The 27702-nt window shown below is 38.5% G+C and overlaps 1 protein-coding gene and 1 long non-coding RNA gene across 6 annotated transcripts in view; one reads left to right on the top strand and one right to left on the bottom strand.

Moving 5' to 3' along the window:
- Positions 1-27702, top strand: part of RapGAP1 (Rap GTPase activating protein 1) — a 114022-nt gene that overhangs the window by 67756 nt on the left and 18564 nt on the right. The gene's annotated exons all lie outside the window — the stretch shown is intronic.
- Positions 11129-13513, bottom strand: LOC149091783 (uncharacterized). The gene is made up of 2 exons (XR_016196539.1): positions 12781-13513; positions 11129-11600 (listed from the first exon to the last, which is right to left on the bottom strand). It is a non-coding gene; the product is annotated as an uncharacterized LOC149091783 (long non-coding RNA).

The following is a 27702-nucleotide window of genomic DNA, read 5'->3' as shown; positions in this document are numbered from 1 at the left end:
CAGCAGCGAGAAAGCAAACTCTCTGTCTGCCAGTTCGTCTATCATCATTATGAAGATTACACATTCATCATCATTATACATACGTGTGTGCAGAGTGTGGAGAGACAGAGATGAAATGGGCAAATTATGCGATTCTTGTCGCGCTGCTTTTACCTACGCACTTTTACTATGCCCCGTCAATTGCCTCGTTGCAGCCCACTCGCAACTTCCTCAATGTTCGACTCGCGACTCGCGACTTTCGCCTGCTCTGAGCAAGATTTGTTGATATTTTAGTTGCTGTTGTTTTCTGTGTAGAATTATGATTGCCCAAAAATGGGCACAAAGCACTTAAAGGCCCTGCCGCATAACAGATCGCACGCTCCAATTAACAATACGATTGCAGTTTGTCTCTCGCTCTGTCTTTTTCGCTCTCGCTGTAATGTGCAGGCAGCTTATCGACACCTTTAAACGTCGGCTTCACTTTTGCCTTTTTTCCTATTTCTAATTCAATTTTTGTGTAGCTGAAAAGGGGACAAAGAAAAAAGTAAAGAACAATCTCTGGAATGCTCATATATTATTTATATTATTTTATTTTCTTTTATTTTACTTCTCCCCAAGGGGCCAAAGCCAAATTCAATATTTGAGACATGTTCGAATATGTGTTTGCTCTCCTTTGTTAACTGACATCCAATGGGTATTTGGATTTTAGCAAGCAATTTGCAGCTTAATAAGCAAACATTATTTATAGAGATTCGAGCATAATTTAGCTGTCTATGTGAACTCAGTAACTCTAGGGCAGATGTTAATGAAACTGTGTGTGGATGAAGGAGGTTTTAGACGTGTTAAAATCATCTTAGATTAATTGCTGGGTTTTGTGGAAAGCCATCGATCATTAATGGCGTTTGTTATGATCTTTAGAGATATGTAAAAAACTTGGTTATAAATGTCATTTATTATACTTTTTGACAACTTTTGATGGGTGCGTGATATCTGTGTGTAACCCATACGGGCGCATGAAAAACAAAAAGTACATATATAAAGTTTTTGTGTGAGAAAAATATTAAATATATAAATACCTATATTAGCACCTTGAAAAAAAGCCAAAAAAAAAATTATCTCTATCATTTATATATAAAGAATTTATTTTTATAAAATATGTATATGTACCTCTTTATTGCTCGTCATCAGCATAGCTATATTAAATATACTTATCTTGCGATCCAAAAATCAATAGAAAACCTGGTCTAGAGACATATAAATTTACGAATATTTCTTTTTATGTTTTTAAAATGTTTGCAAAAACATGTTATTATAATGACAATCGTATCATTTAGGCAACATGTCATTAATGTATTTTATGCATAAAAGATAAAATCTCGTCAAAATACTAAAATTTGATTTTATGCAAGCCTTGGGTAGCTATATATAAATTATATCCGATAACCTGTTAACTACCATAAAAAACATTCAATAATATCTAGTTTAAATTACTATACTACTTAGCTAATCTATTTTGTGGTCAGAAGAGCAAATCTTAAATATTTCTTTCAGTTTTTGTCTCTTAAAATCTCTTTGAACCACATTTCCGCTTCGTCTAGTCGAATCTCTTTGGATCACTCTCCTTGTTGTTATTTAATTTGATTTTCCATTTCATTTTGGCTTTGCTTGTTTGTTTGAACCTGTGCCCACATGTGCCACGCCCACAACATATATCAGAGGCGACTGCCACCATACAGTCTGCCCATTTGATATATAGAAATATATTTATTTTGTATTTTGTATTTATTTTTTGGCCAAACTTTCGCTTTTCGACTGAGGCAGCGGCATTTAGCAGCCACTTTGTGCTGCCTGCTGTCATGTAGCTTTATCTTTGACTGTGGCTGCGACTGACAGATACAATATACTATATATATATATAGATGTATAGATATGCGTATCTGTGCCGCCTACAACGTCCATCAGCTGTTCTGCTGCGGTCGCGTTCTTGTATAACACACATGGCTGGCAATTTATGTTGTTGCCCACTTTGATGTCAAGGTTTTTCCCCCCAACATCGAAGAACACAAAAAGAAAACCACTTGAGGACAGACTTCCTGCTGTGCGCCGAAAAGGGATCTGTGTAGAATATATATAGATGCACTGAGCGAAAATTTCAATGTGAATTATGAATAAAAGCAAGAGTATATGTTAGAAAATATATAATATATGGGGGCATATAGAAATTAGTCGAAAATATGGACTTTATAAATTTTTAATAACAAAAAGCTTAGGACTATATTTTTAGATTAAAAACAAATAGATTTTAAAAATTAATTTTAGATGTATAATATATAAATAAACATATGTATATGTATATATTTTTTAATTTTCAAACTTAGTTTTATGAAAAGAATAATAATAATAAATGATAAATATTTTTCAATTTTTATTCATTTTATGAATTAAAAAAAAAATGAAAGAAGAATATATTTTCCATTTGTATTTTTTTGTATTTTATAAATTAAAAAAAAAATGATCGTGCTTCACTTAACAGTTCACATTATGTATGCCAACTTTTTGTTTAGTGTAGCTACAGTGAATATATTTGAATTAAGAAACAGTTATAATTTTGTAAATATTTTTTATATAGCTCAAATAAAAGTTTTTATATTTAAGCAGCAATAGCTTATTACTCGGTTGATGACGCCTAAATTTTTCAAATTAACTATGACTGCCTAATTTTGTAAAGTGTAAGTACAGCTGACGCACACATTGGCTAAGTACAGCTGACGCCCAAGTTGAAAAACCCGCGTCAAGGTCCGCCACAGACGCCGTCTTGGAAACGCTTTCGCTTTTTGTTGTCGTCGTCGTCGTCGTCGTTGACTTAGTTGGTTTGGCTGCCCTTAAATGGTGAGGTCCATGTAACAAATGTCGTGTGGCAGCCTATAGTCGCCACCTAGCTGGGTAGCTTGCAGGCCCGCCTCTTTACAGCTCTCGCTGCCCCACCTCTCTTTCGGCCCCTCTCCACTCTCATTCTATATATATATATATTACTTATGCATATGGATTGCAATTGGCTGCAGGGCGCGTGTCTTGCATAATGGCCAACGATTAATGCGTCCCGAGCTCGAATCCCCCTCAGAACAGCAGCAGCAGCGGCGGCGGCGGGGCAAACGAGGCAACAATAAGGCAACCCATTTTGTTTGGCTGTGATTGTGGATGTGCCTGTGCCTGTGCCTGTGTCTGGTTAGTTAGTTAGTGATTCATGACTGAGTCGAGTCTCCTCTCGAGCGAGCGAGTCTCACACTCGCACTTCCTTGGCCAGCGACCGGATATGCATTTGCCAGTTGGCATTTTGCATTTTGTATGCTGCTTTATGTTGCTGTTTGGCAATCGTGGAACAGGCGTAATGACAATGATAATGCTGATGATTATTATGCATTGCCTCAGACTGATTAAAAGTGGCTAGCAGCAGGGCATATAACAATTATTAACAACAACTCGAGTCGAGACGAGACGTAAAAGACGTGACGAGGCCTGAAGGTGAGCATTCGCTTCGAGTCGAATGGGAGATCGTTGCAGTGCGATAAGGTCACTGATCGATTATATCGATGCAGTCGCTCGTCGGCCACTTGAGCAGCAGGTATTGATTTAGCTAAAAGAGATAAGGCCGTCGAGTGTTTCAAGAAGCATCTTTCAACAGCTGAAGAATAATATATAAATAGAAAACGAAAAAAAAAACCCTGTTGGGCATGGATAATATCAATGACAGCTTGTAAAAGGTAGACCTAGATAAGATATGAAACGCGAGTCAATACGGGAATGTATCTATCTGTATGTATATTTTGAAATGAGTGTGTGGCTAATGATGTTTGTGGCTGTCGATGAGAAATCTAAGGAATAATTAAGAAAAAGACGACTGGAAATTGAATAATTTAGATGGATGAATTAATTAAACTTCTAGAGTGTTTGTTATACGATGAAAGCTGAGAGGGGAAATATTTGTGGGACAGATTTTTAGTGGAAAATACGATTAGAATGCCATTGAGGATAATTATAATGATAGTAATAATGATTATGATCATGCTACAATAATATGAAAAATTAATAATCATAATGACAATGAGCATAATGATATTAATAGTAATAGTAATGACAATGCTAATGCTAATGATGATGATATTGAGAGTCGCAATCATAATAATACTCATCTATAGGAATATAAATACTTGTAATGCCAATAATAATGCTAATACTAATGATGACAACAACTTTACAAATAGTTGTCAATAATAATAAAAATAAATTATGTAACATTTTTCACATGTTTCACCAAAAATATTTGTGCTTTTCTTTATATATTTATTTTTTTGCAATCGTCTTAGCCGATTCTTCACACGTTTTGTCGCATCCATCCCAAGGCTTCAGACAATCGCACGGCAAGACAATCGTTGGCTCTATATAAAAGATATATATAAAATAAAGTTTTGTATACTTCATACTTCATGCTTGACGTCGGGCATGTAGAAGACTGCATGCGATATATATGTATATGTATATATATATGTGTATATATACGTACATATTGTGAAGACGTTTGTCAAGCAAAATGTGATGACAATGCGGCATTAAAAAGCATGAAAATCAACCCGTTGCTAAAAGCAACAGCAACAACAACGCCACCAGGAGGTGGCATGCCACCTACTGTTGTTGTTGTTGTTGTTGTTGTTGTTGTTAGCATTATGTAATGGCAAACAGTGGCTGACGGCATTGACAACGCTTTGGCTCTGCTCTGGCTGCATTGTTGCCTGCAAAGAAATGAAATTGCGTTTATGACAAAGAGAAAAGACAATGACGATTCTTTATACATCGTCTACTAAGGGTGGCGGGTGCCGGGTGCCGGGGATTGATAAACATGCGCTATTAATTAAACAAGCAAAGCAAGCATTGCAACTATTAACGGTAGCTACCTTAACTTGGCCAACAGTGAGGCAAGACACAGTCAGGTAGTCAACAATAATATACGTACGTAAGTTATCAGCAGAGCAAAGCAGAGATAAGGCTTTGCTCACTCTCACTCTCGCTCGGGCTCTATGCCTGGCCTCTGTCGGCCCTATCTATGTTTGTTTGTAAGAAAGGTCTACCTTGGACGCGTCTTTCTATTATTTGCTCAGACAAATTGCATGTGAGATAAAAACGCGCTCGATGCGCGCTCCTTTTGTGATACCCTCTGACTAATGGCTACCTAACCAATGGGTATTCCGCTTCAAAGCATTCAATGTGTTACGCATTATCGGAAATATATGTCCTGTATGTATATATATAGAGAGAAATGCATTTCTTAGTCATGTGTAGGTTTATTCTTGAGTTTCACACAGTTTTTCTCTCTATTAGTTCTGTTGTTCTTTTATAGTTATGATTCATATTGATTATATATATAGATCTGTAACTCAATTATCAAATATCTCTGCTCTAGTGCGCACTTCAGGAGCTCAAGTACTTAATCAATAACCCTAAGTAGAGGTAGATAGAGGTACTTTAGCACAAGGGCTTTGCTTCTTATCTTTGAACAACATTTTTCATTCATTAATCGCACTACAATGTTTGTCATGCCACTCAAAAATTAACTACTTCGTGGAGTATCTTAGAGATAAGTTTCTAATAAATAAACTTCAAGTTCTATGCTTGCTCTAGACCTTAACATAGATCAGCCAACTCCTACAGTGAAATATCTCATAGAGTATCTCGAGTTTCGTCTTTGTTCTGCTCACCTTTGGACTTACTAATATTTGTTTAATAACGATAAGCCTCATGCTCATGTTTACTCTCGCCGAGCTCTATTTTATCGCACTATAATTTTGTTGTTTTCTTTACTTTTGATTAAACAATTTTGTATTTGTGGCTGGCAGCTGTGTGCCTATTTATACAAAAAAAAAAAAAAGAGAAAAAAAAAGAATAAATATAAATATGTATTCAGAAATAGACATTTTCACGCTGGAAAATTTCTTAGCGCTGACAAATTGTGCTCGGCCAAAATTGCGACAGACGCGGCGACGCGTCAACTGTTGACAAATGCATATAAAGTGTTTTATGGCATATGGCGAAATATCGGGCAGGTTCTGAACAGCTACTTGGCTAGCTGGCTGCCTGGCAATTGTAACAACATAAATATATAGGTATGTATAGGTATGTAAATGAGTTTGTTTTGTTTATAGTGTTGCGTGGGCAACGTTTAAATAATTATGAAATATTTACGGTAAAAAATAAACACAATACACTTGCAAGTTGACTTCAAGTTACAGTTGCACAAAGTTTACTCGATAAGAACTTGAGAGTGGACTGTGAACGAGATCGTTTTATTTTGACGCCTGAGCTGTATCTAGATATACGTGTAATTGTATCTTAATGTATGTATAATACATACATTTATATATGCATACAATATCTGTGAACAGATCTACACGATATGTATCTATAGCCACGAGTATATCGATGCATAAACTTGTATCTAATATACAAATCCAGCTTATATACATTTGTATCTGTAGACGTAACAGTAACTGTATCTGTGCTTGTATTCCGACTTGTCTTTGTATATGCATATATATGAATATTCTATATATATATTTAGATTGCTATATATGGGTATTTATACTTCAGTCGGCATATGTAACTGTATCTAAAGCAGTAGAAGTATCTAAATTGATGTACTTCAAAAGATATCTTTACCAATAGCTATGCCTACTAGTTGGTATCTGCCTCTGTATCTGCTGTGTTTCTGTATCTTCCACTGACACAATCATGTATAGGCATCTCTATCTGCCCATGTATCTGTATCTGTTCATGTAAGTGAAAAATATCCTTATCTATAATAGCAAAGCTGTCGAAATATCTATTGCCCTAAGGGTATCTGTGTCAATAGGCACATTTGTATCTTATACCGTCATCAGTTTGCTCATTTGTCTGTGTACGTGTAACAGTAACTGGTTCTGTATATATGCATATGAATATGAATATGTGTGTGTGTATGTGTCTATTTGTTCGTACTTCTGTATCTGACTCAACAGCTGCTGCTGCTGCTGCTCCAAAATGTATCTGTATTTTTTAACTGTATAGCTTGACGGCAGCTTTTGTCATCGACATTCGACAGCAACAAAAAAGTAAAAGTTGTTTCACTTTTCAGCATCTGACAATAACAAAATCCGCCGCCTTAAGATTCTCTTGATTATATTTGTTGTTGAAGATTTTCACTTTAAATAAATATTTAAAAAATAGCCCCAGCCCCAGCTACAGCCACAGCCACAGCTCCAGCGCCAGCTCAAGCCTCAGCTTCTGCCTCGTATATACATATATCATACATTCAATAAACACTTTCGCTGCAAATATTTATATTAATAACTATTATATATATATATTCGTATATATATCATCTGCTTTATTTGGGTCGTTGATCGCTTTGCCCGCATGCATAATTAAATGAATTTGAAATTAAATTTATTTTGGTTTACGTTTGGCTGCGAAAACCACAGAAAATTCATTTTTAGCCAAAAGCCAAATTTTGTGTAAATTATTTTTTAATCAATGCACGAATTGTGCGCAGCTTTAGTTTATTTTACTTTTTAGTTCAATTACTTTGCGGTTGTTACTGTTACTGTTGTTGTTGTTGTTGTTGGCCTTTACACAGAACTTGGCGCCTTGGCTGCCTTTTCGTTAATTTTGTTGCTTTTTTTTTTGCTGGCAACGCATTCGAGTTGCCAAATGTTATTGACCCAAATTGAGAAAATGTAAAAAAATAATCACCATCGAAATAGAATCAAGTAAATAAATAAAAAACACACGAGAACTCAGTTGTCGCCAAAATAGTTTTACATATATATAAAAGTATATGTAGATATGTAGATATATGTGTATGTATATAAATTATAATGACTTGAACTATGCGTGTCAAGCGGCGAATGATGAATAGATTTTTCTTTGGAAACGTTTTCTCTGTAGTTGATAAAATATGTCAATTGAAATGCTTTTAATATAATAAATGCACATTTATGTATGTGCATGTGTTTATATATAATGAATACATAAATATACATACATATATTTAAACTGGCTTGAAGCACAGCAGCAGTTCAGTGACATTTTCTCAATTCCTGTTTCATTTGATTTGCATTCAAAAATAATTCCATGCCGAATTCTTAATAATTAAATAATTTTAAAATTATTTTGCAGTCTGTAAATATTTGTTAATTTTTTAATATTTTTTGATCATTTCTGTTATCACTTTATTTAACTTCTCTGGTTAACAATTAATTAAGAAAACCTTGACCTTTTTCTCAGCTCTTGGCATTATCTTATCTAAGTCCAATTTCATATATCTAGAGAGTTTTTTATAGCTCACAATCTTATCTGAGGCCATAGAAATTATTATCTGTTCAATTCATCACTTTCTAAATCATTTTTTTGGCTGTTTTATTTGCAACTCTCCTGAAGTTTATTTCATTATAAATTTTGCCATCTTTGCTTTTAAGATAAGTCTGCATGAAATCGTATCAATGAATTAAATAAAACGGGAAATATGTATGTGTATTTACAAGGAATATTTCTTGGCAATTTGTTATCTTATTGAATCCCTCATTGCTGCCATTCAAGTCTGTTCAATCAAACTTATCTTATCTGTCAGGCTTTGCCAACTTACTTTGCCTCGCACACATCGCAGTCTGTCTTGCTGCACTCATGCTCCGGCTTTATCTCGCTCTAATCATAACTGTTCTTATTTGCATATTTCAATTATCAGCAGCTTAGGCATTAGCAAATTGTGTCTGCGTTGAGCACCTTTATTTATTTATTTATTTTTGTTTGCATCTGTATCTATATAGCTGTATGTATGTGTGTCTTTTTATCTGTAGCTGTCGCTGTTACGGCCTAAATTGCCTTTTGTAAGCAGCTGAATCAATAGCTGAAATACCGCCAGTTGCCCAAACTGAAAACCTTGCCTTGTTTTCTTCCCCCCCTCCTCGTCTGTTGACAAACTAATTTGCGCACAATGTTTGCTGTTTTGTTGTAGCTGTTGTTGTTGTATTTTTCTCGCGCTTAATTAGCAACTTGCTGAGCCTAAGACTTGAATTTTACTATCAATTAACATAATTGGCTGTCGGAGCTCTTTTTTTCTCTCTCTCTCTCTCTCTCTCTCTCTCAGTTTTTGCTCGATTATTTGCTCAATATAATTTGCTGTGATTGGAAACGTTTCGGAAAAATGGTTAGTTAGTAGCCTCAAGCAGCGTTTAGTTTTTCTTTAGCGCTTTTTTATTTTTTATTTAGCTGTGGAATGCGGCTTGCGGATTTGGGTCAGAAGAGAAGCGTTGCCGTTGCTTTTTGCCCAGTCGGGCAGCTATTAGCCAACACGGTCTTTGAACTGGCCAGCAGCTTCAACTGTGCTGCTGCTGTGCGTACGTGTGCATATATATATGTGTGTGTGTAATCTGAGCCATGTGTATCATAATTTGCTCAGAGCCAAGCGTCGCATCGCGCGTCGCGCCAACATTTTGTGGGCCAAGCTGTGGCCACATTGCGCATACGCCACGTAGTGCCGAGTCTCTAGACTCGACTCGACTCGACTCGCTGCTGCTGCTGTTGCTTATCGCGAGTGTAGAATCATTTTGCGGCTGCCTGTGCGATGTCTTTTGTTGCCAGAGCATAGAAAATGCAGCAAGCTTTAGTTGTATGTTGTTTGTTTGTTTGTTTTGCTAGCTGGCTGGCTTGCTTGCCTGCTTTCTGGTCGCCTGTATCTCCGCATTTGTTTTCAATGCGTTTGCTGACCCAGAAAAAAGAAAACTTTCCAGCAGCTGTCGCAGCATGCAACCGCAGTGGCAGCAAATGCCGCAGCAGCAACAGCAGCTGCAAGTGTTTTCTGCCCTAAAGCCATGGCTGTGGATGAGTGGGGCGTGGCTGCCACTTGGCTGGCTCCCATCAACAGCAAGAGCAACAGCAGCAGCTAGGGAATCCAAGCATATGGCATTTGACTTGTAATTAATAAATACTTGGGCTTCTTGATTTATGCGCCACAATTTGAGCCGCATGAAGTCTCCGCATGCAACCTGTTCCTGCAGCTTGCGTAATTTGCATGTTGCAGCTTTGATTGAGCAACTGCAGCAAATTCATTTTGAGCAGCAGCCGTAGCAACTAAATATATTTACTCGTTTTTCATTGGGAATTTTGTTTTGTTTCATTTCAACAAGTTTTCGTTTTATTTTTGCGCATCAACTTTTTATTATTTATTATTCAGCTGTGATGAAAAACTTGTGCTATTAACAAAAATTTACATGCCAGCAACAAGCGCATTTTTTTCTGTTTGTCTGTTTTTGTTGTTTTTGTTTTTGCTGCCTTTAAACGAGTTTTATTTACAAACATTTGACTTGAGTCGCTCTAAGTGTTTGCAGTTCTCGTGTTTAATGAACAAGTTAGTTAGTTTTTCTCCCCTGCCCCTATCTCTCTCTCTCTCTCTCTCTCTCTCTCTCTCTCTCTCTTTTTCTATAAGGCGAAAAAAGGCAAGAAAAAAAGCGCTGTACGCTTATGTAAGCACAGCGCTGAAAAACAGCGGCGCTACAACTGTAGCTGCCCAGTGCCTGTCGAACTGCGTAATTACTGGGCGCTGCTTCAGAGCTTGCTAAATGTCATACGATCAATATGACATTAGGAGTGTAATTGCTTTTAATTTCAGTCGAATGCTTTTAATGTTTTCATTATCAACTTTGTATGATTGATACTACTAATGGACAATGATTAAAGGCAAATTATTACATTGGTCTCTATCGAAAATCGTTCGTATTATATATTAGTATATGGATTTAAAATATTAATTTGCATAAAGAATACTTCTCCAGCAGCGTATGAGTATATTTATAGTATGACAAGCTCTTATACATAAATATTATATTTTTCTAGCGGCTTTTTATGTTATATAAGGCATATTTATTCTACAGTTTGTATATAATATTATATAGAAACTATATATGTACATAATGAACTGCAAATTGATTACTCAAGTGCACTTCAAGTGCTGGACACTGTATACACACATACATGTACATAGCACACTTGAATAATCAACTTCATAAACTACTTCAAGGGCAACGCCTACTTTTCTGCCTGGCTACATGTAAACATTTCTGCAGAATTCTATATCAAAAGTTTCCCATTTTGCATCCTTTATTGAATTGCAAATTGAACTCAACTACAATCAGCAACAATTTAGATTCTTGCACTCTGCTTAATCATTTATCTAATTATGCTCGCTTTAGATTTTGTTCTGCAGTTGCTGCTGCTGCAGTTTCATCGATTTCACTTTGACCTCTCCCCGAGCATGAAATGATTGCTGCTGCACTCATTGCCAGGCACTCACATTTCAATTAGTTTAATTTGCCGTCATTGGCTCGGGCAATTTGCGTAAGTGTTTGCGCTTTCGTTTGTCAGTCTTCAATCTGACATTTCTCCAAGTGGCTGCAATTTTCGCTTGGCAATTCGATCGCATTTCGCACTTGTTGGCATTTGCTGTTGGCCAACCTCTGGCTCTTTGACTGATTTAGCTGGTAGGCAATTTCACTTTGCAAATCGACGGCAGAAGCAGAAACAACTTTCATTTTAATTAGCTGAGCGAAATAGCAATGGCGAACAAAATAGAAATAAATTAGAGAGCGAAAAAATAGTAAAATATAATCAAAATCAATTTTTCAATCATGTGCAAAAAAAAAAAAACAAAATTCCAATTTCAATTCCAATTCCAAAACGCGAGCCAATGGCATGGAAAAACTAACTAACCGCCAGATTCAATTTAGAGCCAAGCCAAAAGGTCAATTAGCCAAGCCAGCAACGACAACAACAACAACAACAATAACAACAGCAGCAAATTGACGTATGAGAAATAACAAAAATAAAACTATAATCGAAATAAAAACAATTTTTGACTGACAGTCTGAAGTCGATTGTCGAACAGGTGAACGTGGGCGGGGGGTTGGCAGCGCAGCGGCTAGCTCTAACAATTGCAAACCAGTTTACAGTTTTGTGTGTTTGTAATTCGAAAGGCATACAACAAATATTTTTTTCTATTATTGTAGTTGCCTTTGCTATTGCTGTTGTTGTTGTTATTATTGTTGTTGCCTAACAACAATTTGAAACGTGCCTAATTACAAAAGCGTTTGCTGCTGTTGGTGTGCAAGGTGTGTCCCAAGCTGACGCTTTTGGCCAAGTTAGCTGCCACCCACCACAGCCGGCCAGTCCGCTGCCAAGTGTTTCAATGACAAAGCGCCTGCAAAACTGTCGCGACAGCAATCAGAGCGACAGACAGAGAGTGAGAGAAAAAGAGAGACCTGGGAGAGGGAAAAACTGATAAATAGATTTAAAGCTAGGCTAAAGATCTACATCTACAGAGGTATAAAGAATTTGAACAGAAGTAAATGAAGAGATTTGCATATTAACTGAGATTAAAAGAGAGAGGGAAAGAGAGGACGAGCGAGATAAATAATGAGCCATAGATAGAAGTAGGAGCTAAGAGCGGGAGAGGCAGAGATAGAATTGGATGCATATAGTGAGAAAGAAGAAAAATATGTGAAAGGGAGACATAAACAGAGGAATAGACAGAGAGGCAGTTATAAATATATAGAGAAAGGACTGATGAGCTATTAAAATATACTTGAGCTCAAAAGCCCAGTTGAGTCGTCTTAAAATATCTAATATATTATGAAAAGCGAAATAAATACTAGAAAAGCAAAGCTAAATGAAAAAGGCCGACAGACAAAGGCATCGAAGCTAGGTATACAACGACTGGCTTACCTGCCCCGGGCTAATGGACAATATAGCGTCCCCGCGCATTGTTGTCCAGCGCTGACGCATGGCTGGGCATTTGAATGTTGCAACAGAAGCCGCCCAATGAGTCACACATTCAATTCACATCACTTTGATCAATAAATCTTTCTGTTGAACTTAAAAATAGAAAACATTTTTTTTTGTTTTAATAATCATGTTGTTTTCCAGCTAAATATAGTATAACAACTATTTCAGCAAGTTCAAATGTCAATGGCAACTAAAAAAAAAAAAATCAACACGAAGTGAATATGAGAAAAAAGATCACTTGCTAATGGCACAGCAATTTCGCACATACACAAAGATACTTCGAGATACAGATACAGATACAGCTACAGCTACAGCCACAGCTACAGATGCCAGCTACATTTAGCCGCCGTCTCAATTGATTGGCTTTAATTGCTGGCAATTGGCTTTGCTGCAATCAAAATCAACACACATAGACAACATCCTGTGTGCGTGTGCGTTTCCATGTGTGTGTGTGTGTGTGCAGGACGCGTGCCCTGCGCTTCGTTTCCTGCTGTTGTCTGGCGCCATCGTCGCCTAATAACCTGCCTACAAGCTCCTTCCACGAACTGCTGAAAATTTACCTGAGTTTTTTTTTGTTTTTTGTTTTCTTTTTTTGTGTTTTATTTTGCGCTTGTCCATTTTTTCTAACTCTCTGTCATGTGTTGTTGTCACGTCCGGAGCCCGAGACCTTCTTAGTCTTCTTCTCTTCTTGGTTTTTTTTTTAAGTGTAACTCTTTTTGGCTAGCCACGCCCCATTTTTGTTAGCATTGTAATACGCATTACACAATGTCGCACGCTTTAATTTGTACTGTCTGTTTTTTGTTTTTGTTTCGTTTCGCTCGTAAAAAATGGTCGAGTGAAATGTTTATGCCGACATTTAGACAACTAGAAATGTGAACTATGTGTGTGAGTGTATAGCTGTGTGTGTGTGTGTGTTGTGTATATTGTTATTTAGCTGCAAATTTACGATCGTTTTACTGCTGATGATCACGTTTCAGACGGCGCCTGTTTGGCAACCTAATGAAGCCTTAGCAACAGTTTGACAGTCACTTGAAATGGTAAAGGAAATTTAATGTGAATATAATTTAATTTGAGTTAGCTCTTAAGGCAGGCAGAATAACTAGCTAAACAGTTAACTCTATTGGATTTTTACTTAAACATTCATAAACTAAATTTTATGATTTGAACTCATTTGTCAGCTCATTGAAGTTGTTAACTATTTGGGAATCATAACAATAGCTTTGTTTGTTCGTAAAGTAAACAAACATTTTTAATTGATGGTCAAACGTATGAGTTTCAAATGAATTCCCATATGTCATGGGCTGATAAAGTTTCCATAGTTAGCTGACAGCATAATTTATCATTTTGTCAACCAGCGAAACAAATTTAATTTAGCTAGAGAACGCTAATTATGAATATTACGTGAGAATTTAAAAGGGAGAAACAAACAAGCGAGAGAAATAACGAGTTTATAGTAAATAGTCTAGAATTTTAGTTGGAGCAGTACAAATTTTCGATTTCCAATTCATTTTCCGTTCAAATATATCATATCTATATATTATAAATATTTTGCTAGTTCACTTCCAGTTCAAGTATATCATATCTAAATGCATGTACACATACATATACATATATTATCAATATTTTTGTAGCGCATAACAATGAATACAAATTGCAATGAGAGCACCGAGGCGCTAGCGCTATATCAACAAATATAGACAAACAGAGATAAGCTTTGAAAATTGGTTTTATCATTTATTTGCATGCCCTGATAAGAGTTTATTATTGATTTTGTATATATATATTTTTTTTCGTTATCTTCTATTCACTTGTCATGCTTGGAGGACACACCTCCCCAATGGAGCTGACGCCCACATGGCAAATGACACGAAATGACACTTCATTCATGGCATTTGGCTAATTCGCTTTGGCTGTTCGCCGCCTGTCCGTCCGTACATAGTGAACTAGATGATTATTGAGCGACAATTTTAAAGGCCATTTTGGCCAGAATTTGGCCCGCATGGGCTCGAGCCGCGGCAGACGTCTGAGGTCAAATGGCTTGTAAACCTAAAACAAATGGCACAGTCGTAAAGCCCAAATTTGTTTTGGTTTTATGCGCTTCCGCCACAGAGTCTCACAGTGCCTCCCTGGCACAGAGATTGCGCAATCTCAGGGCCAACTAGCAGCAACTAACAGCGAAACAGGCAAGAGCTTAGCAAACGGTAGCCCATTGGGCCATAAATGGGCAGGCGGCGAATGGGCTCTGCGAGCTGCCAGGTGAAAGAGTTGCCTTTTCAATTGGCCAATTCTGTCAGCATGTCAATTGGCATTTATTATAAGAGACATTCATTCAAATGTCAGTTGCATTGAGCAACGAGCAGCGGCAACCCTAAAGACGCCAACCCATACAACTCCAGTTTTTCAGCTGGCTTCAGCTCTGCCTCTGCCTCTGCCTCTGCCTCTGCCTCTATTTGTCCATCGTTCATTGTGGTGGCAGCTGCTTTTGGCCGTTTTTCCTCTTTCTGTTGCTGTTTCGGCATCAGAAACCGCCAACAAGTCGGCATGATGTCATAAGCCACACACACACACACTCTCAGCGCACACAGGCAAAATGTTTTAAATGAATGTCTGTCAAGTTCTTGTTTTTGTTCTTGTGTCTTGTTTTTTGATGCTTGTCTTGATATGCTATAGGACAGCACTACTTCTATATGTTTTTGTTGTTGCACGAAAACTAACTAGCTCCCATTGTTTTAACAAACAGGCAGTTATGCTTAGAAGCCGATAACTGGCAGTTGTACTTTATATATTTATATACATATGTATAATCTTAAGACAAAGTACAAACTCTGCCTGCGATTCTATTAAAATTGTGTTTGACGCATTCTACGAATTGTTTGAAAACTTTGGATGCTTGAGCAAGACAATTAGTCATTGTTTTATTTATTTTATATATATATATTGCGTTTTATTAGACCCGCATTGGTATTTAATTACATTAACTTTTGTTTAATTTTTTAAATATTTAATATACGATTTTTTCTGATTTATTAAAATTAATTCATAAAATTAATAAAAAGTTGTTCTTTTTATTATAATGCTCGGGCAGAATCTAGTCGCAAATATGGAAGCGAAATATGATCTCTGTTGACCCCTGAAGCAGACTCAAGATTGCATCAGGTCTATGTCTGGGGCTATAAATAAATTTGAAATGAGCTATACAACTTTCTCAAAAGTCAAATACAATTCAAATTTGCTATATGCATAATTATGTCATCTAAATATATAAGCGTATAACAAACATGTGTCAGAGCCCGAACATAGTCGAAATTGCATATTTATTTCTATATGGCCGTATGGTTCTTTTCTGGACATGACTAATTTTGGTAGTGCCGTTGGCTTGCTGTCGCTTGTCGCAATAATAAGTAGACCCTGGGCGGCTTCTTGAGCATATGCTTATGGCAATTTTCGTATGGCGCCAGCCTCAAATGAATGGGATGCAAATTGTGGATTGCGAGTAACGAATTGCATGTTAGCCTTTAGTTGGGCCATTGACGTAAACCCTTTTGCTATGACATGACACGGGCCGCAAAGTAATCAGAATTGAGTGAATGAATGAATGAGTGAATGGGCCAGGGTATGAAAATGGTAAATGGCCAAAAAACGGGCCACAGCCAATGGCCAAAAGGTGCGCCCACAATGTGCGCTGCGAGCTGGGAGCTCGTTTGGCAAAGGTTGTTGCATGACTCTTTGCGGCGTTGTTGGCCAAAGTTCAGCAAGCAAGCGAAAAAAGAAATATGGAAATAAATAAATGGAAAAACAGCAACAAAAAAAAAGAACAACAACAACAAAATGGCAACACCTTTATGGCGCACTGTATGTTGTAGGGGCGTGGCACAGTCAGAGCTCTCTTTCCATGCTTGACTCATGGAAGTCACGTTCACAGCTCGCATTTGGGCCTCGCTCGCGCTCGGCATTTGGCGCATTTTGCTTGGCACGCCATGTTTATTAATATTTAAATGCAACGAGGCATTCGCCCCAGACTCAATGCCCCACTACCCGATGCTACCCCCGCTCTCAGCTACCTAGCCAGCTTATATACCAGAAGAAAACAACAAAAAAAAAAAAAAAAACAAAGCGAGTCGAACAATTTCAGGCTTGAGCGCTTGCAACTGAGCTGGCAAAACTGGGAGTTGGCCCTGGCTAAGCAGCTTTTTATTGGGAATGTGTGTGTGTGTGTGTGTGTTCGCCTCGTTTTGCAGTTCGCGTAATCCTTTGGCTCTACACTTGTCGCAGACAAGGGGGCCAAAGGGGCCAAGGGGGTCCAGCTGCAGCACATGTTACATTTCTAATGATGCATGGGCTGGCAACACGCAGCACCGTTGCAGCGCTGTGCCCCAGTTCATTTGGGTCAGTTTGCGAGTTGCAACTTACATTTCCGGATGGTCTCTAATCGCTTGTCCAATGCGGAGATTTATATTGAAATGTTATCGAACTATGTTGCACATAAATTGAGTTCTTTCCCCCGGGCTTAGTGTTTGGCCTAGGGCGGCTGTAGAGAACGTAGATTAAAGTTAATGCATGTATTTAGAGATATGAGCTGCAAGTTGAATAAATATATGAAATATCCTAGTAAAATTTACATATATTGGCGAGGTAGTATTTAAAAAATTATCTAAAAAGTTCTCAGATTTCTTCTGTAATTTATATTGTACAGAAAATTAATTTATGATAATAATAAATTAAAGAATGCTTGACTTAAGCTGAAGTATATTATAATAAGTAATATATATAAATAAATAAAATAATAATGAAGTTTATTATAATAAATAATATATATATATATATATAAATAAAATAATCTAACTTAATATTCATTTTCTATATACGATATTAATGCAGTCTATAAATCTCCAGTTCTTGTTTTTTATAAAGTTAATATATTATGTATACTAGCTATATCTAGCCATCCATCAATCCAGCCAGCCATCCATCTACCCAAAAATCCCTTCTCTATTCCTTTTTACTTTGGAATAATTTCGTTAGTTTTCCATTTCATGTCAGCTTACCTATGTCTTTCATTATTATTCTATTCATTTCCTCCATCACATCTCTCGTCTCTCATGGCTCTAATGAGTGCCCGTCCGGAAGTTTCTATCTGCTGCTGGTCCTCGCCTCGTCGCCTCACCTCATGTTTCCTTCTTTCATAATTTTGCGCAACTAATAATTCTTGGCTGCTTTATAGTTCATTATCCATTTGGACACAGACCACGCACATCCGCTGGCTGTACGATTGCCATCGGCTCCTAGCTGAAGTGCTCTTCGGCCCTTCGGTGCGAGTCCCGACCGCCCGTTGCGTTTGCTTATTATTACAGTTCGTTCCTCTTGAGTGCCACCTGTCGTTCGAGGATCTCGAATTCGACTCTTCACTTCAATAACAATTTCGTTGTTGTTTTCCCATGAAACTACCGGCTGCAGTTGCCTTTTGTCAAGTGCACAACAACAACAACAACCATCTCTCTACCTGTCTCATGTCCTTTGTTGCCTTCCCTTTTGCACGCACTTTTTATGCACAGTTGGCTTGCTCTTATGTTTCCGCTCGTTGTTTTTAATGCGCGCTTCTTCTTCTTCTTCTAGCACTTATTCTGCCCTGCCTCTTCTAGTTGCCGCCTCCTGCGCTAGTTTGCTTCATTTGCATTACAAATCAGTTAAGAGCAAGTGAAAATCTGCGCGTGGCGACCTACTTTCACAGCTACCCCCAACTGCCTCCAGCCACCCCTAGTTATCCCCATCTACTTATCTGCTGCTACTACTGCAGCATCTTCCTCTTTCGCCTTTTGCTTTCACACACACACACACACTCACACACACATTCACATGTGTAAACAGCGCTCCTTGACAGCATTAGCCTGACAGTTTTAAGGGATTGTGTAGCCGTACACTGCCTGCGAGCAGTTTTCGCATACAAAATTCATGCACATAAATCGCGCTCACTGCGAGCCTCTCCCTCTACTCACGGAAGCCCTCGCTACATCCTTTTGCGCTTACATTTTTGTTTCCCACGTTGCAATAAAAAGCATACAAAAAATGGCTAAAAAAAATATATATAAATTTTTTCGCCTCTTACAAAAAACATTGCAAAACCCTTAAAAAATAAGCAGTAAGAAGAAGCGAAAAAAAATCCACTCAACTTCTTTGTATGAAATCAAAATCTTATATATATACGTATTTGTATTTTTGTTTTTCAACTTGCAGCTGCCCTGAGGTGTGGGCGTGGCTGCCGCCTTTTATACAGCTAAACTAATGCTTGTTTATTTCTCTCTCTCTCTCTCTCATTGCAGGTTCGTATTCACAGAGACACACACACATACATACACACAGATATATATATTCATCACTGTAAACAAGAACCGGGCAACTGGTTCCCATCTCACGAGCTGCGACCTCTGGAAAAGCCTGATGAATGCGCCTGCAGGCCAAGATCTGTTTTTCCCCTCGACTCACCCCCGCACGACCATTTGGGCATTTGAAATGTGCCGCGCGCGGCTTCAGTTTACAGTTTTTTCCTTTCAGTCTCTCAGTTTTTCATTTCATTTTTAAGTATTTTATTTATTTTCCCTCCTTTTACTGCATTGAATGTGCCAAAGCGGATTAGTTTTAGCGGCTGCGGCTGCGGCTGTGGTTGCTCGACTCGAAAATGTATTTTCATAACTCGGCGCATATTTCTTTTTAATTTAGTTAATGCAATCATGACCACTCCGCCCTCCCAGAATTAAATGCGCAAATTTATGGCATTTAATTAGAAAAAATAAAAGGATTTTGCAATTAAATTCTGCCGACAGCTGTGCCGCGTTACCCAGCGCACACTGTAAGCGGCTTAGTGCGCTGGGCGCCGCACCGCCCCGCCCCGCCCCGCCCCGCCCCCGGTTGCCGTCACGTTGCCAATCACAGCTCATCACGGCTCAGAGCTCAAAGCTCCGGGCTCATCGGCTGGGCAGCTCTCTAATCGGTCAGCAGGTGTTGCCCGACCAATTAGTCGTAAATCTCTTTTCTGTTAGCCCAACAATCCTGGCCCAACACTTTCGTCACTTTCACTTGCCATTCGAGTCTGGTGGCATGTGCCGCCAGAGGCTTTGGCCCAAAGCAGGTGACGTGAGTGGCTCAGTGTGTGAGTGTATGAATGCGTGAGAGTGTGTGCCATCGATTTTGTGTGTCCGGGCAGTTGCCTAAGGGCGGGCACGTCTTCTACTCTACATATGAGATTTGAGTTGAGAGTCGATTGGCTCTTGTCAAAAGTCTATGAAATGGGAGTAGATGCATGAAGTCGACATATAATATGGGCGGGTTTGTTATATATGTATTTAGCTAGTTATATATACAGAGATAAGATACATATAGAATATATATATAAGTCTTGCCTATATATTATGACTTCTTTTCTACTTCTATTTAGATAAGGCAAGTATCATACTGGAATTAATTGTTTGGCTCAGCATTTTATTAACATTAATATAATATATCTCCAAATTTTTTCTCGACTTCTTCATTTAAAAAAAATGAATGGTTCAAGTTTTTATTAAATTATTATAAAACAAAATTCTTTTCCGCCTAACATTTATCAACAAAAATATATATATAAATTAAATTGAATTAAATTTTGAAAGTGTTGTGCTAGCTTCTTTATAGAACATATCCTAGTCCTGCATGTCTGCTAGCCTCCAGTCTCCCATCAATTGCCAAAAAACAGTGTATTATACATTCGACCACAAGTGTTAGCCACATTTGCTGTACTTTCTGCATTTAATTTCCCCAGTGAGTGCAGGCCATTTCCTTGAGTTGGGCCCTCGACAGAATGCCCTCGTCAGCTAAGCAAAGGCATTAAGACGTGTTTAATCATGAGAGCAGAAACATGTCTCCGACATGTCAAATCGAGCAACTGGCGCCCTGAGAAAAATCTACCCAAAGCCATCCCACTCAGTCCCACTCGCCCGCCCCTGCCCCTGCCGCTGCCGCTGCCCATCCGTTTGCACCTCCATTCGCTGTAAGCCGATATCCAGCAAGAAGAGAATCGAGTTGAGAAGGCTGAGAACATGCCATCTAGCCAAATATCCGTTCACAGTGGGGCTCAATGGAGCGAAGCACGAAAAGCGTGTGTGGGAAACGAACTTTGTGACAACTTTTAATTACATATATGAGGAATTTCTGCACACATACATACTATACATACTATATATGAATATATATCACAGCTATGACATCATTTGATGAATGGGGCCTACCGAAACAACGGAAATGAGTTTGTGTGAGCCGACAGCACAGCACAGAAAAAGGGGCCAGAATAAATATTTGCCTAGGCATTAGACCCGAAAAATTTCATAACTCTGACTTTGACTTTGACTTGATGAAAATTGAGATGAAAATTGCTGTTGATATTGCTAGTTGCTGTTAGGCTGAGCTCGCAAATTAAGCAATTAGGCAAAATGTTTGATTAATTAACTGAGCGGAGCATTAATGAGCTAATGGAACACAATTTACATTGATTTCCACACACACACACACACACGTACACGCACATAATTGCCAATTTGTAAGCTGTTCAAGGTCATTTCACCACACACCAAATTTAACAGCGGGATGTACAGTCATTGAACTGGACAATTTGATAATACAGTGAAGCCTGACGGGGAGCGAAAACAATGATTGATGATGGTCAAGCGAAATTTGAAACAGTTAATGAATATTGTAGTATAAGTTGTTGTGCGTGAAGCCAATGTAAATACACTTTGCATAAATTTAACATTATAATTCATTCAGTTATAAATATTTGAGCTTATGATTTAAGAATCATTGATTTTTCATACAGTGAATCAAGAAAGAGTCAAAATGATTTACTGTGCCTGAAGTTAAATTTAAATCCATTATATAAAAAGTTTTAATGAACTTTACGAATGACGAGGTTTTTAAATGCTTTAATTATGCATGTGTGTGTGCCATGTTTATATATAGCCAAGCTCGCCTTATCGTTAAGTCATACCACTTTGAATTGATGCACAACTCATTCTTAAATTGAGTTTTTAGTAGTAAAACTTATGCAGATCTCATTCTGAAATTTCAGTTGATTCAATTCCATTCCCTTTCATCACTTTAAAACTAGTTGCTATTATTTTTATTGCTCTTCACTTTTTACAAACCTTAACTAAAGTTAATGATTTGAAGCACATGTAATTCAGGTTTTTAGAAAGTCTCTAAGAATATTTATGTATAAATAAATGACATATGGAAAGTCTGTAGAAACAGAAATTGCTGCAGCACAGCGTGCAAATTAGGCAATTTCTACTGTACATTTATCATTATTATTATTATTATTGTTGTTATTATCAAAGAGTGAGCTTTATTGTTGCTTTTTTTTCTGTCTGCGCGGATGTTGCGAGTTTGGTGAACTCGCAGCGAAAGATTGTTTCATTAGCCAACAGAATGAAGTAAGAAATGCGAGGAAACTCCAGAAGAACGGGGGGAAGCTGAGGCACATTAGAAGCAGAGCAAGAGGAAGGAAAGAGACTCCAATGGGCGGCCTTTTGCACATTAGACAAAGAGCAAGAAGAGATGAAGAGAGTGTGTATAGTGAGAGGCTGGAGAGCCCCAAGGGTTGAGGGGCGACGCACTCACACACATTGGATAGCCGCTGGGTAATTAAGCGATGTGGCAACGCTGCCGCTGTCTGCCACGCTGCTTGACTGTCTGTCAGTCTGTCTGCTCAGACGGCCTGCCAAGAGTTCCCATAATTTATGGCAAATAATTATAATAGTAACACAATGCACACATGAGCTTAGTCTGTGAGTGGAAGAGGGGGATAGTGAGACGGAGAGGGAGAGGGGGCCAAAGGCGCTTTGGCACTTGCTGCAAACAAAAGAGTCTTAAATTTTTTTTAGTTTTTGTTTTGTCTATTGCATTAGGCGCTGCAACTGCCGCATGAAGTTGCGCTTTGATTATGGGAAACAGCAAGAGGAAAAAAATGAAGTCGAGCCTCAGATTCAGCCACGTTTTTGTTTTTGTCTCCGGTGTTAACGGTATTCGCTAAAGCTAACTGCATTAGCTACTTTTGTTGCTGCTGCAGTCGCTCTGTTAATTATGCAAGCGGCCAACGATCGAGCCAAGAGTTCTGGTTCTGGCCAAGTCAGCAATTCCACTTGCCAGTGGCCAAGCAGCCCAGTCGTGTCTCAGGAAGTGGGCGCTAGGAAGTGCCAGCCCCCTGCCCCTGCGTGGCACCTGTTTGGCTGCAAGTCGAGTCTCTGAGCTAGAGAGAGAGAGAGGTAGAGAAGAAAAGACTTTGCGTCATTAATAAAAATGTCTGGCCAAGTCTTAGAATTTATGGCATGCTTGCCAGCAGCACTTTAACATGTCCCAGACATTAAAGCGGGTTTTGATTTTTTTTTTTTTTTTGCAACTGGCCTCTTGATTGCTGCTGTGTGGCCGCCACACAGCGCCTGTCAAACTGTATGTATGTGTGCAGTGAAATTGAATTTGCATAACTCCAGGGAAATGATAAGCTATTATTATGTGGCAAATTGTTGGCAGCGAAATTGAAAAGCAAAGTCAAGCATTTTAAAACTATTTGCGATGTTCTATGAATTTAATAATTTAATTTAAATTAACATAAATCTAAGAACTATAAGTAAAAGGATTTTCCTTGAAATTCACAATTTAATTTCTCATGCGCAGCTGGAATTCATTATTCAACATTCAATTTAGCATATTCTAATCGAATTGAAAGCCAATCACAGTTTATTATAATTTGATCAATAACAAATCAATTATTGAGCATATGGACGTACATACACATACTCGTGGGAGTCAGGTCGATGAATGTATTTCTTTTACAGCGATTCCTCCCAGCGGGGGCTGTCGTCTAATGCATTTGAAATGTTTTGCCTGCGGGCTCAGATTTATTGCGGCGCAAATGTTGCTGCCAATGCGTCAACTTTGAACTTTTGCCGCTGACACGCAATGGTTGCCCCACATACGCAGCTGTCGAGGCGAGCACACACACTAGTGTGTGTGTCTGTGTGTGTGTTTGCTGCTCATGTTTTATGCAGCGAATCCTTGGGGCCAGCTGCAACAGCGTCGTGCCATAAAACAATAAACGCGGCTTATAAAACGACAGCAAAAAGCAAAGGCAAAAAAAAGCAAAGGCAACAACACAAAACACATTGTCATGACAGTTTGGGCCAGGCAATTTACTATATAGTCATCATACTATATAGGGGCATATCAAGGGACAGCCCAGCTGGGAGCGAGGGCTGAGCGCTGAGCAAACAATAATTAATATGATTGTCACTCAGGTGGCGGCTAATCATAGTTCTCGCTGCCGACCTACAAAAGTTAACCCAGCTCTCACACACTCACTGGCTCTGAGGGGTTAGTTGAGTTTTGGGATGCAATGTGTCAGAGTGGGAGATATGGGTAGATAACCTAAATAAGCTGAGGTGATAACTAAAGCTATATAGTCTATGAATCGCTCAGTTGAATATCACAAAAAACCACAAAATAGTTGGCCTATATATTGCTTACTATAATATATCAATATGCGCATATAATCATAGAGTAGATTGATTTTCTATATCATATGCCCTTATATGAGTATATGCCCTTATATAATTAGAGTAGATTGATTTTCTAAATTATATATGCCCATATATCGGACAGCCTTAGCCAGACTAGATCAAATATCAGAAAATTAAGAGGAAGAAACATCGTCTCTATATAATCCATTTATTTATGAATGCTAGATCAGAAATATGTTTGTTCATGTGCAAGAACTTCACATTTTATTCCTTTAATAAATTAAATCTAAATCCATTCATAGATCTAATGAATGTTTATTTGAAAACCTTAGTTTTTTTCTAGCCAACTCTACTCAGTTAAGCAGTGTCCTAAAACCTAGTGAAAATTCAATAAAAAAATCGTAATCTGATATTAAAAATTTATTAACTCTTTTTATATTGTGCAAAACTCTGCAATTATAAATCATCTTCGCATCAATATTTCATACAGCCGTTAGCCCCCAAATTTCTGGCTAGAGTATTGGGACTTCGACATGTCCATGATTCAGCGCTTTATTCTAGTTTTCTTTTTATTGTGTCAACTCATGGCACACATTTAATACCATTTGGCTGTTCCTAAAGCTGTCAATAAAATTTGTGTCACACGCTCGCTTTGCTGCTCCTCTCCGCTGCTCAGGGCAAAGCCCGTCAGTTAAGCGCTATTGTTCGCTTATTAGTTTGGCCCAGAATTGACGTCAATTTCAGTTTCAGTTTCAGTTTCGGTTTTGGTTTCGGTTTCAGTTCGCTTTGGCTGCCACAGGAAGCGAGCCGTTCAATCATTTGCCCCATCCACCACCGTCCCTACGGCGGAAGGATGCATTTTGTGGTTTGAGCCACGCTGCTGGTGGTTGCCGAGGGCCTCTCACTCGAGTCTCTGCTCTTCGTCGACTTCAGCTTCGGCTTCTTTTGTTGACTTCTCACGCGCCCACTGGCTGCTTCCGGCCAGTTGTCAGACGTGGGATTTTGTTGGACTTCCTTTGGTTTTCTCTCTTCCTCTCTCTCTCTCTCTCTATATAGCTTTCTCCTTCCATTTTTTTATTAATTGCATTTTGCTCGCCTTTTTGGCCAACAGGCCAAACTGACAGCTCATAACAGCTGCCAATTTGTAATTTTATATGTTGCGGCTGTCGTTAGTTTGCTTGTTTTTTGAGGCCAGCTGGCACGTGCCACCGCATCCTGCAGCAGCAGCAGCAGGTGCGGCAAACAGGATACTGCATTTTGCAGTTTGTAGCAAGACAAGAAAATATAAGACTGAAGCCAAATATTTATTGACGTTTCCATTAGACTCTTTGTAAAAGGAAGAATGTATAAGTAGCAAAAGCTTAAGTGAGCTTAGACAGTTTAAGTGTTTTATAGTGACGGTCAGTGTTGGTTAAGTTACGCAGCAATTGAACCTAATACTAGAGTACCTTTAACAACCTTTGCACATTTGCCTACAACTGCTCTGTACTCTGCACCGTTAGACGTTCAGGTCATGTCTTTTGCTGCAGTCAGAAAACACGCGCTACACCTGCCATAAAAACGAAAACAAAAAACTCATTTAGATTAAAGATCGTTTGGCGCATGCCACAAGAAACGATTTAATGCGCATCTAGTGCAAAAAAGAAAAAAGAAAAAAAAACCGAAACAGAAAACTGTGTTCACCTTTTGGCTGTAAACTGTCACAGCAGCGGTAAAGAAAAAGGCCAAGCAAGTCGTTGACTTGGTCAGCGGCTTAATGACTGCAGCACGGTTCAACGAACTGCCCAGTGGCTGTCCAACTGTGCTGCGTACTGACCCCAATGCGTAATACGCTTTCAATAACCGAACAATAAGCAAAACTAAAATTGCCTGCCAAATCGACTGAAAGCTTTTTCCTCTAATTAGTCTTCAGCTTCACACAAGTTTGTCTCTCCCTCTCTCGGTCTCTCTTGCTTTCTCTATCGCGCATTTTTATTAATATTGTGTCGGGCTCATTATTAACCCATTAATGGGCCTAATCTGTTCGGCACGTTTGGCCATTTTACGAAAATTAAACAAATTAACTTAAGCGACTACAGCAAGAGCAAGAACAACACTTGCTCTTGGCCATAATTGGTAGACTCACTCACTCTCTCCACCTCACGCTCACTTACTATCTCTCTCTCTCTCTCTCCCTTTGGCTTTGTCACTCTCTTGGGGAGTTGCCGTCATCGCTGGCCAATGGAATGTTCATTGGTTAGGTCATCGCTGTGGCGCGAACTTTACGAAACAGCAAAACGGCTAGGGGTTGAGTTGTGGCCAAAACTGCGAGAGGAGCTGGCTCATGGGGGGAGGGAGAGGGTGTTCAAGCGAGTTTTGTAAGTAATTTGTGCGCAATTAAACCTAAAATAATTTGACTACAGCGTCCAGCAATGAGCTAAGCACTTTAGTTTGATGAGTTTCTGTGCACGGCATACAACACTGTTTAGTTTATTTATTTTTGGGAACTACATTACTTCGAATAATGCTTTGCTAACGTATATTTTTTTGATGCAGTTCGTCTAGTTGAATTAATTAATAATAGTTCTTGTATGTAACTGCACTCATTTGTAGAGCTTTGCAACACTGATTTCGGACTGTTGGCAAGTGAAATATTTCGTACAGTAGCAAAGCTGCGTTTCTTATGATTTGTTTTCTCCATAGGCAATGCTTTTCAACACTGTTTAATTTTCTTTTCCTAGTACACTTTCCAACACTAAAACTAAGGTGCACTTTTTGAATCTAATCACACTATTTTTCAACTCTGACTTTAATTAACTGATTATTGTATGACCCATATTAAAGCTGACATTTTGCAACACTGCATTTAAATGATACTTGCTTAATGGTCACACCTTTTGTTGTGTGCACCAATATGGTCGCACTTAACGGCTGATCTGCATAAGTGGCTTTAAAATAAGCTCAGGGTCTTAGCTCGCAATTCTCGTTGTCTTTTGATGATGGCTTAACCCAGTTTGGGATGCACTGAGCTGTTTAGCATGATGCCAGGTTATCTCTAGCATTGTTTTTGCTCATTTGTATTTTATTGTTTCTTTTCTTTATGAATTTTTGTGGCTCAAACTCGTTTCGCCAGCTCATTTGATACGCTCTCGTTTCGCGACGAATATGTCAAAGCTATCATCATTTTGCACGTCAGCAAACAAGTTGGGCCACTCCGCCAATGATCCGCTCACTTGTCAGCCTTCGGCAGACAGCGCGGCATGGGTGGGAGTTGGCGAAGGAGGGGAGGGGGCCAACTATTTCGTAGCTGTGTTTGGGTTAGGTTTTAAGCATTTGCACTTGAATC

The sequence above is a fragment of the Drosophila navojoa genome, chromosome 3 (genome assembly GCF_054131105.1).
Source record: "Drosophila navojoa isolate 15081-1374.11 chromosome 3, UAZ_NAV_1.0, whole genome shotgun sequence".
Classification (NCBI taxonomy): Eukaryota; Metazoa; Arthropoda; class Insecta; order Diptera; family Drosophilidae; genus Drosophila; species Drosophila navojoa.
The sequence above is the reverse complement of the archived record's forward strand: the minus strand, read 5'-3'. Positions and strand labels throughout refer to the sequence as shown.